Raw genomic sequence first — 13,869 nt, forward strand, 5'->3', positions numbered from 1 at the left:
ATCTACAATAATATATACCTGACAGGAGTCCGTACAGTCTGTATCTACAATAATATATACCTGACAGGAGCCCGTACAGTCTGTATCTACAATAATATATACCTGACAGGAGCCCGTACAGTCTATATCTACAATAATATATACCTGACAGGAGCCCGTACAGTCTATATCTACAATAATATATACCTGACAGGAGCCCGTACAGTCTGTATCTACAATAATATATACCTGACAGGAGCCCGTACAGTCTGTATCTACAATAATATATACGTGACAGGAGCCCATACAGTCTATATCTACAATAATATATACCTGACAGGAGTCCGTACAGTCTGTATCTACAATAATATATACCTGACAGGAGCCCGTACAGTCTATATCTACAATAATATATACCTGACAGGAGCCCGTACAGTCTGTATCTACAATAATATATACCTGACAGGAGCCCGTACAGTCTGTATCTACAATAATATATACGTGACAGGAGCCCATACAGTCTATATCTACAATAATATATACCTGACAGGAGTCCGTACAGTCTGTATCTACAATAATATATACCTGACAGGAGCCCGTACAGTCTATATCTACAATAATATATACCTGACAGGAGTCCGTACAGTCTGTATCTACAATAATATATACCTGACAGGAGCCCGTACAGTCTGTATCTACAATAATATATACCTGACAGGAGCCCGTACAGTCTATATCTACAATAATATATACCTGACAGGAGCCCATACAGTCTATATCTACAATAATATATACCTGACAGGAGCCCGTACAGTCTATATCTACAATAATATATACCTGACAGGAGCCCATACAGTCTATATCTACAATAATATATACCTGACAGGGGCCCGTACAGTCTGTATCTACAATAATATATACCTGACAGGAGCCTGTACAGTCTGTATCTACAATAATATATACCTGACAGGAGCCCGTACAGTCTGTATCTACAATACTATATACCTGAAAGGAGCCCGTACAGTCTGTATCTACAATAATATATACCTGAAAGGAGCCCGTACAGTCTGTATCTACAATAATATATACCTGACAGGAGCCCATACAGTCTGTATCTACAATAATATATACCTGACAGGAGCCCATACAGTCTATATCTACAATAATATATACCTGACAGGGGCCCGTACAGTCTGTATCTACAATAATATATACCTGACAGGAGCCCCTACAGTCTAGCATCTTCAGTAGTGAGCCGGCTACACTGTATGGGCTGCAGTCAGGAAACCAGGAAGGAGCCCACACAGTGTAGGCTCAACCCTTCTCCAGCAGCCTCAGCAAAACGCAGCTTCCTGTTATCGGCTCTTCATTGGACTGATAGAGGCCCCGCCCCTTCCGGGGATATCGGAATTCCAAGGAATGACTCCTCCCCCTCAAGAAATCAACTCTGATCTAGAAGCTACCCTGCATATACCTTGTTCTAGTCGCTACTGTTGAGGTAAGTGCTGGAGGCTCCATTATTCTCTATGAGGAGTGCAGCTCTACGGGTGGAGGTCGGTGCTGGAGGCTCCATTATTCTCTATGAGGAGTGCGGCTCTGCGGGTGGAGGTCGGTGCTGGAGGCCCCATTATTCTCTATGAGGAGTGCGGCTCTGCGGGTGGAGGTCGGTGCTGGAGGCCCCATTATTCTCTATGAGGAGTGCAGCTCTGCGGGTGGAGGTCTGTGCTGGAGGATCCATTATTCTCTATGTGGAGTGCGGCTCTGCGGGTGGAGGTCGGTGCTGGAGGCTCCATTATTCTCTATGAGGAGTGCAGCTCTGCGGGTGGAGGTAGGTGCTGGAGGCTCCATTATTCTCTATGAGGAGTGCGGCTCTGCGGGTGGAGGTCGGTGCTGGAGGCCCCATTATTCTCTATGTGGAGTGCGGCTCTGCGGGTGGAGGTAGGTGCTGGAGGCTCCATTATTCTCTATGTGGAGTGCGGCTCTGCGGGTGGAGGTCGGTGCTGGAGGCTCCTTTATTCTCTATGTGGAGTGCGGGTGGAGGTCGGTGCTGGAGGCCCCATTATTCTCTATGAGGAGTGCGGCTCTGCGGGTGGAGGTCGGTGCTGGAGGCCCCATTATTCTCTATGTGGAGTGCGGCTCTGCGGGTGGAGGTAGGTGCTGGAGGCTCCATTATTCTCTATGAGGAGTGCGGCTCTGCGGGTGAAGGTCGGTGCTGGAGGCTCCATTATTCTCTATGAGGAGTGCAGCTCTGCGGGTGGAGGTCGGTGCTGGAGGCTCCATTATTCTCTATGAGGAGTGCGGCTCTGCGGGTGGAGGTCGGTGCTGGAGGCCCCATTATTCTCTATGTGGAGTGCGGCTCTGCGGGTGGAGGTAGGTGCTGGAGGCTCCATTATTCTCTATGAGGAGTGCGGCTCTGCGGGTGAAGGTCGGTGCTGGAGGCTCCATTATTCTCTATGAGGAGTGCAGCTCTGCGGGTGGAGGTCGGTGCTGGAGGCCCCATTATTCTCTATGAGGAGTGCAGCTCTGCGGGTGGAGGTCGGTGCTGGAGGATCCATTATTCTCTATGTGGAGTGCAGCTCTACGGGTGGAGGTCGGTGCTGGAGGCCCCATTATTCTCTATGTGGAGTGCAGCTCTACGGGTGGAGGTCGGTGCTGGAGGCTCCATTATTCTCTATGAGGAGTGCGGCTCTGCGGGTGAAGGTCGGTGCTGGAGGCTCCATTATTCTCTATGAGGAGTGCAGCTCTGCGGGTGGAGGTCGGTGCTGGAGGCCCCATTATTCTCTATGAGGAGTGCAGCTCTGCGGGTGGAGGTCGGTGCTGGAGGATCCATTATTCTCTATGTGGAGTGCGGCTCTGCGGGTGGAGGTCGGTGCTGGAGGCCCCATTATTCTCTATGAGGAGTGCGGCTCTGCGGGTGGAGGTCGGTGCTGGAGGCCCCATTATTCTCTATGTGGAGTGCGGCTCTGCGGGTGGAGGTAGGTGCTGGAGGCTCCATTATTCTCTATGAGGAGTGCGGCTCTGCGGGTGAAGGTCGGTGCTGGAGGCTCCATTATTCTCTATGAGGAGTGCAGCTCTGCGGGTGGAGGTCGGTGCTGGAGGCCCCATTATTCTCTATGAGGAGTGCGGCTCTGCGGGTGGAGGTCGGTGCTGGAGGCCCCATTATTCTCTATGTGGAGTGCGGCTCTGCGGGTGGAGGTAGGTGCTGGAGGCTCCATTATTCTCTATGAGGAGTGCGGCTCTGCGGGTGAAGGTCGGTGCTGGAGGCTCCATTATTCTCTATGAGGAGTGCAGCTCTGCGGGTGGAGGTCGGTGCTGGAGGATCCATTATTCTCTATGTGGAGTGCGGCTCTGCGGGTGGAGGTCGGTGCTGGAGGCCCCATTATTCTCTATGAGGAGTGCAGCTCTGCGGGTGGAGGTCGGTGCTGGAGGCTCCATTATTCTCTATGTGGAGTGCGGGTGGAGGTCGGTGCTGGAGGCTCCATTATTCTCTATGTGGTGTGCGGCTCTGCGGGTGGAGGTCGGTGCTGGAGGCCCCATTATTCTCTATGTGGAGTGCGGCTCTGCGGGTGGAGGTTGGTGCTGGAGGCCCCATTATTCTCTATGAGGAGTGCGGCTCTGCGGGTGGAGGTCGGTGCTGGAGGCCCCATTATTCTCTATGTGGAGTGCGGCTCTGCGGGTGGAGGTAGGTGCTGGAGGCTCCATTATTCTCTATGAGGAGTGCGGCTCTGCAGGTGAAGGTCGGTGCTGGAGGCTCCATTATTCTCTATGAGGAGTGCGGCTCTGCGGGTGGAGGTCGGTGCTGGAGGATCCATTATTCTCTATGTGGAGTGCGGCTCTGCGGGTGGAGGTCGGTGCTGGAGGCCCCATTATTCTCTATGAGGAGTGCGGCTCTGCGGGTGGAGGTAGGTGCTGGAGGCTCCATTATTCTCTATGTGGAGTGCGGCTCTGCGGGTGGAGGTTGGTGCTGGAGGCCCCATTATTCTCTATGAGGAGTGCGGCTCTGCGGGTGGAGGTAGGTGCTGGAGGCTCCATTATTCTCTATGAGGAGTGCGGCTCTGCGGGTGAAGGTCGGTGCTGGAGGCTCCATTATTCTCTATGAGGAGTGCACCTCTGCGGGTGGAGGTCGGTGCTGGAGGATCCATTATTCTCTATGTGGAGTGCGGCTCTGCGGGTGGAGGTCGGTGCTGGAGGCCCCATTATTCTCTATGAGGAGTGCGGCTCTGCGGGTGGAGGTTGGTGCTGGAGGCCCCATTATTCTCTATGAGGAGTGCGGCTCTGCGGGTGGAGGTCGGTGCTGGAGGCCCCATTATTCTCTATGTGGAGTGCGGCTCTGCGGGTGGAGGTCGGTGCTGGAGGCTCCATTATTCTCTATGTGGAGTGCGGCTCTGCGGGTGGAGGTCGGTGCTGGAGGCCCCATTATTCTCTATGAGGAGTGCAGCTCTGCGGGTGGAGGTCGGTGCTGGAGGCCCCATTATTCTCTATGAGGAGTGCAGCTCTGCGGGTGGAGGTCGGTGCTGGAGGCTCCATTATTCTCTATGTGGAGTGCGGGTGGAGGTCGGTGCTGGAGGCTCCATTATTCTCTATGTGGTGTGCGGCTCTGCGGGTGGAGGTCGGTGCTGGAGGCCCCATTATTCTCTATGTGGAGTGCGGCTCTGCGGGTGGAGGTCGGTGCTGGAGGCCCCATTATTCTCTATGAGGAGTGCAGCTCTGCGGGTGGAGGTCGGTGCTGGAGGCTCCATTATTCTCTATGTGGAGTGCGGCTCTGCGGGTGGAGGTCGGTGCTGGAGGCTCCATTATTCTCTATGTGGAGTGCGGCTCTGCTGGTGGAGGTCGGTGCTGGAGGCTCCATTATTCTCTATGTGGAGTGCGGCTCTGCGGGTGGAGGTCGGTGCTGGAGGCTCCATTATTCTCTATGTGGAGTGCGGCTCTGCGGGTGGAGGTAGGTGCTGGAGGCTCCATTATTCTCTATGAGGAGTGCGGCTCTGCGGGTGAAGGTCGGTGCTGGAGGCTCCATTATTCTCTATGAGGAGTGCAGCTCTGCGGGTGGAGGTCGGTGCTGGAGGATCCATTATTCTCTATGTGGAGTGCGGCTCTGCGGGTGGAGGTCGGTGCTGGAGGCCCCATTATTCTCTATGTGGAGTGCGGCTCTGCGGGTGGAGGTCGGTGCTGGAGGCTCCATTATTCTCTATGAGGAGTGCAGCTCTGCGGGTGGAGGTCGGTGCTGGCGGCCCCATTATTCTCTATGAGGAGTGCAGCTCTGCGGGTGGAGGTCGGTGCTGGAGGCCCCATTATTCTCTATGAGGAGTGCAGCTCTGCGGGTGGAGGTCGGTGCTGGAGGCTCCATTATTCTCTATGTGGAGTGCGGGTGGAGGTCGGTGCTGGAGGCTCCATTATTCTCTATGTGGAGTGCGGCTCTGCGGGTGGAGGTCGGTGCTGGAGGCCCTATTATTCTCTATGTGGAGTGCGGCTCTGCGGGTGGAGGTAGGTGCTGGAGGCTCCATTATTCTCTATGAGGAGTGCGGCTCTGCGGGTGAAGGTCGGTGCTGGAGGCTCCATTATTCTCTATGAGGAGTGCAGCTCTGCGGGTGGAGGTCGGTGCTGGAGGATCCATTATTCTCTATGTGGAGTGCGGCTCTGCGGGTGGAGGTCGGTGCTGGAGGCCCCATTATTCTCTATGTGGAGTGCGGCTCTGCGGGTGGAGGTCGGTGCTGGAGGCCCCATTATTCTCTATGAGGAGTGCAGCTCTGCGGGTGGAGGTCGGTGCTGGAGGCTCCATTATTCTCTATGTGGAGTGCGGCTCTGCGGGTGGAGGTCGGTGCTGGAGGCTCCATTATTCTCTATGTGGAGTGCGGCTCTGCTGGTGGAGGTCGGTGCTGGAGGCTCCATTATTCTCTATGTGGAGTGCGGCTCTGCTGGTGGAGGTCGGTGCTGGAGGCTCCATTATTCTCTTTGTGGAGTGCGGCTCTGCGGGTGGAGGTCGGTGCTGGAGGCTCCATTATTCTCTATGTGGAGTGCGGGTGGAGGTCGGTGCTGGAGGCTCCATTATTCTCTATGTGGAGTGCAGCTCTGCGGGTGGAGGTAGGTTCTGGAGGCCCCATTATTCTCTATGTGGAGTGCGGCTCTGCGGGCGGAGGTCGGTGCTGGAGGCTCCATTATTCTCTATGTGGAGTGCGGCTCTGCGGGTGGAGGTCGGTGCTGGAGGCTCCATTATTCTCTATGTGGAGTGCGGCTCTGCTGGTGGAGGTCGGTGCTGGAGGCTCCATTATTCTCTTTGTGGAGTGCGGCTCTGCGGGTGGAGGTCGGTGCTGGAGGCTCCATTATTCTCTATGTGGAGTGCGGGTGGAGGTCGGTGCTGGAGGCTCCATTATTCTTTATGTGGAGTGCAGCTCTGCGGGTGGAGGTAGGTTCTGGAGGCCCCATTATTCTCTATGTGGAGTGCGGCTCTGCTGGTGGAGGTTGGTGCTGGAGGCCCCATTATTCTCTATGTGGAGTGCGGGTGGAGGTCGGTGCTGGAGGCTCCATTATTCTCTATGTGGAGTGCAGCTCTGCGGGTGGAGGTAGGTTCTGGAGGCCCCATTATTCTCTATGTGGAGTGCGGCTCTGCTGGTGGAGGTCGGTGCTGGAGGCCCCATTATTCTCTATGTGGAGTGCGGCTCTGCGGGTGGAGGTCGGTGCTGGAGGCTCCATTATTCTCTATGTGGAGTACGGCTCTGCGGGTGGAGGTCGGTGCTGGAGGCTCCATTATTCTCTATGTGGAGTGCGGCTCTGCGGGTGGAGGTTGGTGCTGGAGGCTCCATTATTCTCTATGTGGAGTGCGGCTCTGCGGGTGGAGGTCGGTGCTGGAGGCTCCATTATTCTCTATGTGGAGTGCGGTTCTGCTGGTGGAGGTCGGTGCTGGAGGCTCCATTATTCTCTATGTGGAGTGCGGCTCTGCTGGTGGAGGTCGGTGCTGGAGGCTCCATTATTCTCTATGTGGAGTGCGGCTCTGCTGGTGGAGGTCGGTGCTGGAGGCTCCATTATTCTCTATGTGGAGTGCGGCTCTGCTGGTGGAGGTCGGTGCTGGAGGCTCCATTATTCTCTATGTGGAGTGCGGCTCTGCGGGTGGAGGTCGGTGCTGGAGGCTCCTTTATTCTCTATGTGGAGTGCGGGTGGAGGTTGGTGCTGGAGGCTCCATTATTCTCTATGTGGAGTGCGGGCGGACGTCGGTGCTGGAGGCTCCATTATTCTCTATGTGGAGTGTGGCTCTGCTGGTGGAGGTCGGTGCTGGAGGCCCCATTATTCTCTATGTGGAGTGCGGCTCTGCGGGTGGAGGTCGGTGCTGGAGGCTCCATTATTCTCTATGTGGAGTACGGCTCTGCGGGTGGAGGTCGGTGCTGGAGGCTCCATTATTCTCTATGTGGAGTGCGGCTCTGCGGGTGGAGGTTGGTGCTGGAGGCTCCATTATTCTCTATGTGGAGTGCGGCTCTGCGGGTGGAGGTCGGTGCTGGAGGCTCCATTATTCTCTATGTGGAATACGGCTCTGCGGGTGGAGGTCGGTGCTGGAGGCTCCATTATTCTCTATGTGGAGTGCGGCTCTGCGGGTGGAGGTCGGTGCTGGAGGCTCCATTATTCTCTATGTGGAGTGCGGGTGGAGGTCGGTGCTGGAGGCCCCATTATTCTCTATGTGGAGAGCTGCTCTGCGGGTGGAGGTCGGTGCTGGAGGCCCCATTATTCTCTATGTTGAGTGCGGCTCTGCTGGTGGAAGTCGGTGCTGGAGGCTCCATTATTCTCTATGTGGAGTGCGGCTCTGCGGCTGGAGGTCGGTGCTGGAGGCTCCATTATTCTCTATGTGGAGTGCGGCTCTGCTGGTGGAGGTCGGTGCTGGAGGCTCCATTATTCTCTATGTGGAGTGCGGCTCTGCTGGTGGAGGTCGGTGCTGGAGGCTCCATTATTCTCTATGTGGAGTGCGGCTCTGCTGGTGGAGGTCGGTGCTGGAGGCTCCATTATTCTCTATGTGGAGTGCGGCTCTGCTGGTGGAGGTCGGTGCTGGAGGCTCCATTATTCTCTATGTGGAGTGCGGCTCTGCTGGTGGAAGTCGGTGCTGGAGGCTCCATTATTCTCTATGTGGAGTGCGGCTCTGCGGGTGGAGGTCCGTGCTGGAGGCTCCATTATTCTCTATGTGGAGTGCGGGTGGAGGTCGGTGCTGGAGGCTCCATTATTCTCTATATGGAGTGCGGCTCTGCGGGTGGAGGTCAGTGCTGGAGGCTCCATTATTCTCTATGTGGAGTGCGGCTCTGCGGGCGGAGGTCGGTCCTGGAGGCTCCATTATTCTCTATGTGGAGTGCGGCTCTGCTGGTGGAGGTGGATGCTGGAGGCCCCATTATTCTCTATGTGGAGTGCGGCTCTGCGGGTGGAGGTCGGTGCTGGAGGCCCCATTATTCTCTATGTGGAGTGCGGCTCTGCGGGTGGAGGTCGGTGCTGGAGGCTCCATTATTCTCTATGTGGAGTGCGGCTCTGCGGGTGGAGGTCGGTGCTGGAGGCTCCATTATTCTCTATATGGAGTGCGGCTCTGCGGGTGGAGGTCGGTGCTGGAGGCTCCATTATTCTCTATGTGGAGTGCGGCTCTGCGGGTGGAGGTCGGTGCTGGAGGCTCCATTATTCTCTATATGGAGTGCGGCTCTGCTGGTGGAGGTCGGTGCTGGAGGCTCCATTATTCTCTATGTGGAGTGCGGCTCTGCTGGTGGAGGTCGGTGCTGGAGGCTCCATTATTCTCTGTGGAGTGCGGCTCTGCGGGTGGAGGTCGGTGCTGGAGGCTCCATTATTCTCTATGTGGAGTGCGGGTGGAGGTCGGTGCTGGAGGCTCCATTATTCTCTATGTGGAGTGCGGCTCTGCGGGTGGAGGTCGGTGCTGGAGGCCCCATTATTCTCTATGTGGAGTGCGGCTCTGCGGGTGGAGGTCGGTGCTGGAGGCTCCATTATTCTCTATGTGGAGTGCGGGTGGAGGTCGGTGCTGGAGGCTCCATTATTCTCTATGTGGAGTGCGGCTCTGCGGGTGGAGGTCGGTGCTGGAGGATCCATTATTCTCTATGTGGAGTGCGGCTCTGCGGGTGGAGGTCGGTGCTGGAGGCACCATTATTCTCTATGTGGAGTGCGGCTCTGCGGGTGGAGGTCGGTGCTGGAGGCTCCATTATTCTCTATGTGGAGTGCGGCTCTGCGGGTGGAGGTCGGTGCTGGAGGCTCCATTATTCTCTATATGGAGTGCGGCTCTGCGGGTGGAGGTCAGTGCTGGAGGCTCCATTATTCTCTATGTGGAGTGCGGGTGGAGGTCGGTGCTGGAGGCTCCATTATTCTCTATGTGGAGTGCAGCTCTGCGGGTGGAGGTAGGTTCTGGAGGCCCCATTATTCTCTATGTGGAGTGCGGCTCTGCGGGCGGAGGTCGGTGCTGGAGGCTCCATTATTCTCTATGTGGAGTGCGGCTCTGCGGGTGGAGGTCGGTGCTGGAGGCTCCATTATTCTCTATGTGGAGTGCGGCTCTGCGGGTGGAGGTTGGTGCTGGAGGCTCCATTATTCTCTATGTGGAGTGCGGCTCTGCGGGTGGAGGTCGGTGCTGGAGGCTCCATTATTCTCTATGTGGAGTACGGCTCTGCGGGTGGAGGTCGGTGCTGGAGGCTCCATTATTCTCTATGTGGAGTGCGGCTCTGCGGGTGGAGGTCGGTGCTGGAGGCTCCATTATTCTCTATGTGGAGTGCGGGTGGAGGTGGGTGCTGGAGGCCCCATTATTCTCTATGTGGAGTGCGGCTCTGCTGGTGGAGGTGGGTGCTGGAGGCCCCATTATTCTCTATGTGGAGAGCTGCTCTGCGGGTGGAGGTCGGTGCTGGAGGCCCCATTATTCTCTATGTGGAGTGCGGCTCTGCTGGTGGAGGTCGGTGCTGGAGGCTCCATTATTCTCTATGTGGAGTGCGGCTCTGCGGCTGGAGGTCGGTGCTGGAGGCGCCATTATTCTCTATGTGGAGTGCGGCTCTGCGGGTGGAGGTCGGTGCTGGAGGCCCCATTATTCTCTATGTGGAGTGCGGCTCTGCTGGTGAAGGTGGGTGCTGGAGGCCCCATTATTCTCTATGTGGAGTGCGGCTCTGCTGGTGGAGGTCGGTGCTGGAGGCTCCATTATTCTCTATGTGGAGTGCGGCTCTGCTGGTGGAGGTCGGTGCTGGAGGCTCCATTATTCTCTATGTGGAGTGCGGCTCTGCGGGTGGAGGTCGGTGCTGGAGGCTCCATTATTCTCTATGTGGAGTGCGGGTGGAGGTCGGTGCTGGAGGCTCCATTATTCTCTCTATGGAGTGCGGCTCTGCGGGTGGAGGTCAGTGCTGGAGGCTCCATTATTCTCTATGTGGAGTGCGGCTCTGCGGGCGGAGGTCGGTGCTGGAGGCTCCATTATTCTCTATGTGGAGTGCGGCTCTGCGGGTGGAGGTCGGTGCTGGAGGCTCCATTATTCTCTATATGGAGTGCGGCTCTGCTGGTGGAGGTCGGTGCTGGAGGCTCCATTATTCTCTATGTGGAGTGCGGCTCTGCTGGTGGAGGTCGGTGCTGGAGGCTCCATTATTCTCTATGTGGAGTGCGGCTCTGCGGGTGGAGGTCGGTGCTGGAGGCTCCATTATTCTCTATGTGGAGTGCGGGTGGAGGTCGGTGCTGGAGGCTCCATTATTCTCTATGTGGAGTGCGGCTCTGCGGGTGGAGGTCGGTGCTGGAGGCCCCATTATTCTCTATGTGGAGTGCGGCTCTGCGGGTGGAGGTCGGTGCTGGAGGCTCCATTATTCTCTATGTGGAGTGCGGGTGGAGGTCGGTGCTGGAGGCTCCATTATTCTCTATGAGGAGTGCAGCTCTACGGGTGGAGGTCGGTGCTGGAGGCTCCATTATTCTCTATGAGGAGTGCGGCTCTGCGGGTGGAGGTCGGTGCTGGAGGCCCCATTATTCTCTATGAGGAGTGCGGCTCTGCGGGTGGAGGTCGGTGCTGGAGGCCCCATTATTCTCTATGAGGAGTGCAGCTCTGCGGGTGGAGGTCGGTGCTGGAGGATCCATTATTCTCTATGTGGAGTGCGGCTCTGCGGGTGGAGGTCGGTGCTGGAGGCCCCATTATTCTCTATGAGGAGTGCGGCTCTGCGGGTGGAGGTCGGTGCTGGAGGCCCCATTATTCTCTATGTGGAGTGCGGCTCTGCGGGTGGAGGTAGGTGCTGGAGGCTCCATTATTCTCTATGTGGAGTGCGGCTCTGCGGATGGAGGTCGGTGCTGGAGGCTCCTTTATTCTCTATGTGGAGTGCGGGTGGAGGTCGGTGCTGGAGGCCCCATTATTCTCTATGAGGAGTGCGGCTCTGCGGGTGGAGGTCGGTGCTGGAGGCCCCATTATTCTCTATGTGGAGTGCGGCTCTGCGGGTGGAGGTAGGTGCTGGAGGCTCCATTATTCTCTATGAGGAGTGCGGCTCTGCGGGTGAAGGTCGGTGCTGGAGGCTCCATTATTCTCTATGAGGAGTGCAGCTCTGCGGGTGGAGGTCGGTGCTGGAGGCCCCATTATTCTCTATGAGGAGTGCGGCTCTGCGGGTGGAGGTCGGTGCTGGAGGCCCCATTATTCTCTATGTGGAGTGCGGCTCTGCGGGTGGAGGTAGGTGCTGGAGGCTCCATTATTCTCTATGAGGAGTGCGGCTCTGCGGGTGAAGGTCGGTGCTGGAGGCTCCATTATTCTCTATGAGGAGTGCAGCTCTACGGGTGGAGGTCGGTGCTGGAGGCTCCATTATTCTCTATGAGGAGTGCGGCTCTGCGGGTGAAGGTCGGTGCTGGAGGCTCCATTATTCTCTATGAGGAGTGCAGCTCTGCGGGTGGAGGTCGGTGCTGGAGGCCCCATTATTCTCTATGAGGAGTGCAGCTCTGCGGGTGGAGGTCGGTGCTGGAGGATCCATTATTCTCTATGTGGAGTGCGGCTCTGCGGGTGGAGGTCGGTGCTGGAGGCCCCATTATTCTCTATGAGGAGTGCGGCTCTGCGGGTGGAGGTCGGTGCTGGAGGCCCCATTATTCTCTATGTGGAGTGCGGCTCTGCGGGTGGAGGTAGGTGCTGGAGGCTCCATTATTCTCTATGAGGAGTGCGGCTCTGCGGGTGAAGGTCGGTGCTGGAGGCTCCATTATTCTCTATGAGGAGTGCAGCTCTGCGGGTGGAGGTCGGTGCTGGAGGCCCCATTATTCTCTATGAGGAGTGCGGCTCTGCGGGTGGAGGTCGGTGCTGGAGGCCCCATTATTCTCTATGTGGAGTGCGGCTCTGCGGGTGGAGGTAGGTGCTGGAGGCTCCATTATTCTCTATGAGGAGTGCGGCTCTGCGGGTGAAGGTCGGTGCTGGAGGCTCCATTATTCTCTATGAGGAGTGCAGCTCTGCGGGTGGAGGTCGGTGCTGGAGGATCCATTATTCTCTATGTGGAGTGCGGCTCTGCGGGTGGAGGTCGGTGCTGGAGGCCCCATTATTCTCTATGAGGAGTGCGGCTCTGCGGGTGGAGGTTGGTGCTGGAGGCCCCATTATTCTCTATGAGGAGTGCGGCTCTGCGGGTGGAGGTCGGTGCTGGAGGCCCCATTATTCTCTATGTGGAGTGCGGCTCTGCGGGTGGAGGTAGGTGCTGGAGGCTCCATTATTCTCTATGTGGAGTGCAGCTCTGCGGGTGGAGGTCGGTGCTGGAGGATCCATTATTCTCTATGTGGAGTGCGGCTCTGCGGGTGGAGGTCGGTGCTGGAGGCCCCATTATTCTCTATGAGGAGTGCGGCTCTGCGGGTGGAGGTAGGTGCTGGAGGCTCCATTATTCTCTATGTGGAGTGCGGCTCTGCGGGTGGAGGTTGGTGCTGGAGGCCCCATTATTCTCTATGAGGAGTGCGGCTCTGCGGGTGGAGGTAGGTGCTGGAGGCTCCATTATTCTCTATGAGGAGTGCGGCTCTGCGGGTGAAGGTCGGTGCTGGAGGCTCCATTATTCTCTATGAGGAGTGCACCTCTGCGGGTGGAGGTCGGTGCTGGAGGATCCATTATTCTCTATGTGGAGTGCGGCTCTGCGGGTGGAGGTCGGTGCTGGAGGCCCCATTATTCTCTATGAGGAGTGCGGCTCTGCGGGTGGAGGTTGGTGCTGGAGGCCCCATTATTCTCTATGAGGAGTGCGGCTCTGCGGGTGGAGGTCGGTGCTGGAGGCCCCATTATTCTCTATGTGGAGTGCGGCTCTGCGGGTGGAGGTCGGTGCTGGAGGCTCCATTATTCTCTATGTGGAGTGCGGCTCTGCGGGTGGAGGTCGGTGCTGGAGGCCCCATTATTCTCTATGAGGAGTGCAGCTCTGCGGGTGGAGGTCGGTGCTGGAGGCCCCATTATTCTCTATGAGGAGTGCAGCTCTGCGGGTGGAGGTCGGTGCTGGAGGCTCCATTATTCTCTATGTGGAGTGCGGGTGGAGGTCGGTGCTGGAGGCTCCATTATTCTCTATGTGGTGTGCGGCTCTGCGGGTGGAGGTCGGTGCTGGAGGCCCCATTATTCTCTATGTGGAGTGCGGCTCTGCGGGTGGAGGTCGGTGCTGGAGGCCCCATTATTCTCTATGAGGAGTGCAGCTCTGCGGGTGGAGGTCGGTGCTGGAGGCTCCATTATTCTCTATGTGGAGTGCGGCTCTGCGGGTGGAGGTCGGTGCTGGAGGCTCCATTATTCTCTATGTGGAGTGCGGCTCTGCGGGTGGAGGTCGGTGCTGGAGGCTCCATTATTCTCTATGTGGAGTGCGGCTCTGCGGGTGGAGGTAGGTGCTGGAGGCTCCATTATTCTCTATGAGGAGTGCAGCTCTGCGGGTGGAGGTCGGTGCTGGAGGCTCCATTATTCTCTATGTGGAGTGCGGCTCTGCGGGTGGAGGTAGGTGCTGGAGG

The 13,869-nt window shown here is 57.2% G+C and overlaps 1 protein-coding gene across 2 annotated transcripts in view; it reads left to right on the forward strand.

Annotated features, from left to right (window-relative positions):
• The first annotated feature begins 1,419 nt into the window (after positions 1-1,419).
• The window catches only part of LOC143766389 (uncharacterized), a 40,449-nt gene continuing 27,999 nt past the window's right edge, over positions 1,420-13,869 (forward strand). For both annotated transcript variants that reach the window (XM_077254038.1, XM_077254040.1), the window contains exon 1: positions 1,420-1,477. The gene's annotated coding sequence lies outside the window, so the exon portion shown is untranslated. The remainder of the gene's footprint in view (positions 1,478-13,869) is intronic.

Source organism: Ranitomeya variabilis, chromosome 4 (genome assembly GCF_051348905.1).
Source record: "Ranitomeya variabilis isolate aRanVar5 chromosome 4, aRanVar5.hap1, whole genome shotgun sequence".
Classification (NCBI taxonomy): Eukaryota; Metazoa; Chordata; class Amphibia; order Anura; family Dendrobatidae; genus Ranitomeya; species Ranitomeya variabilis.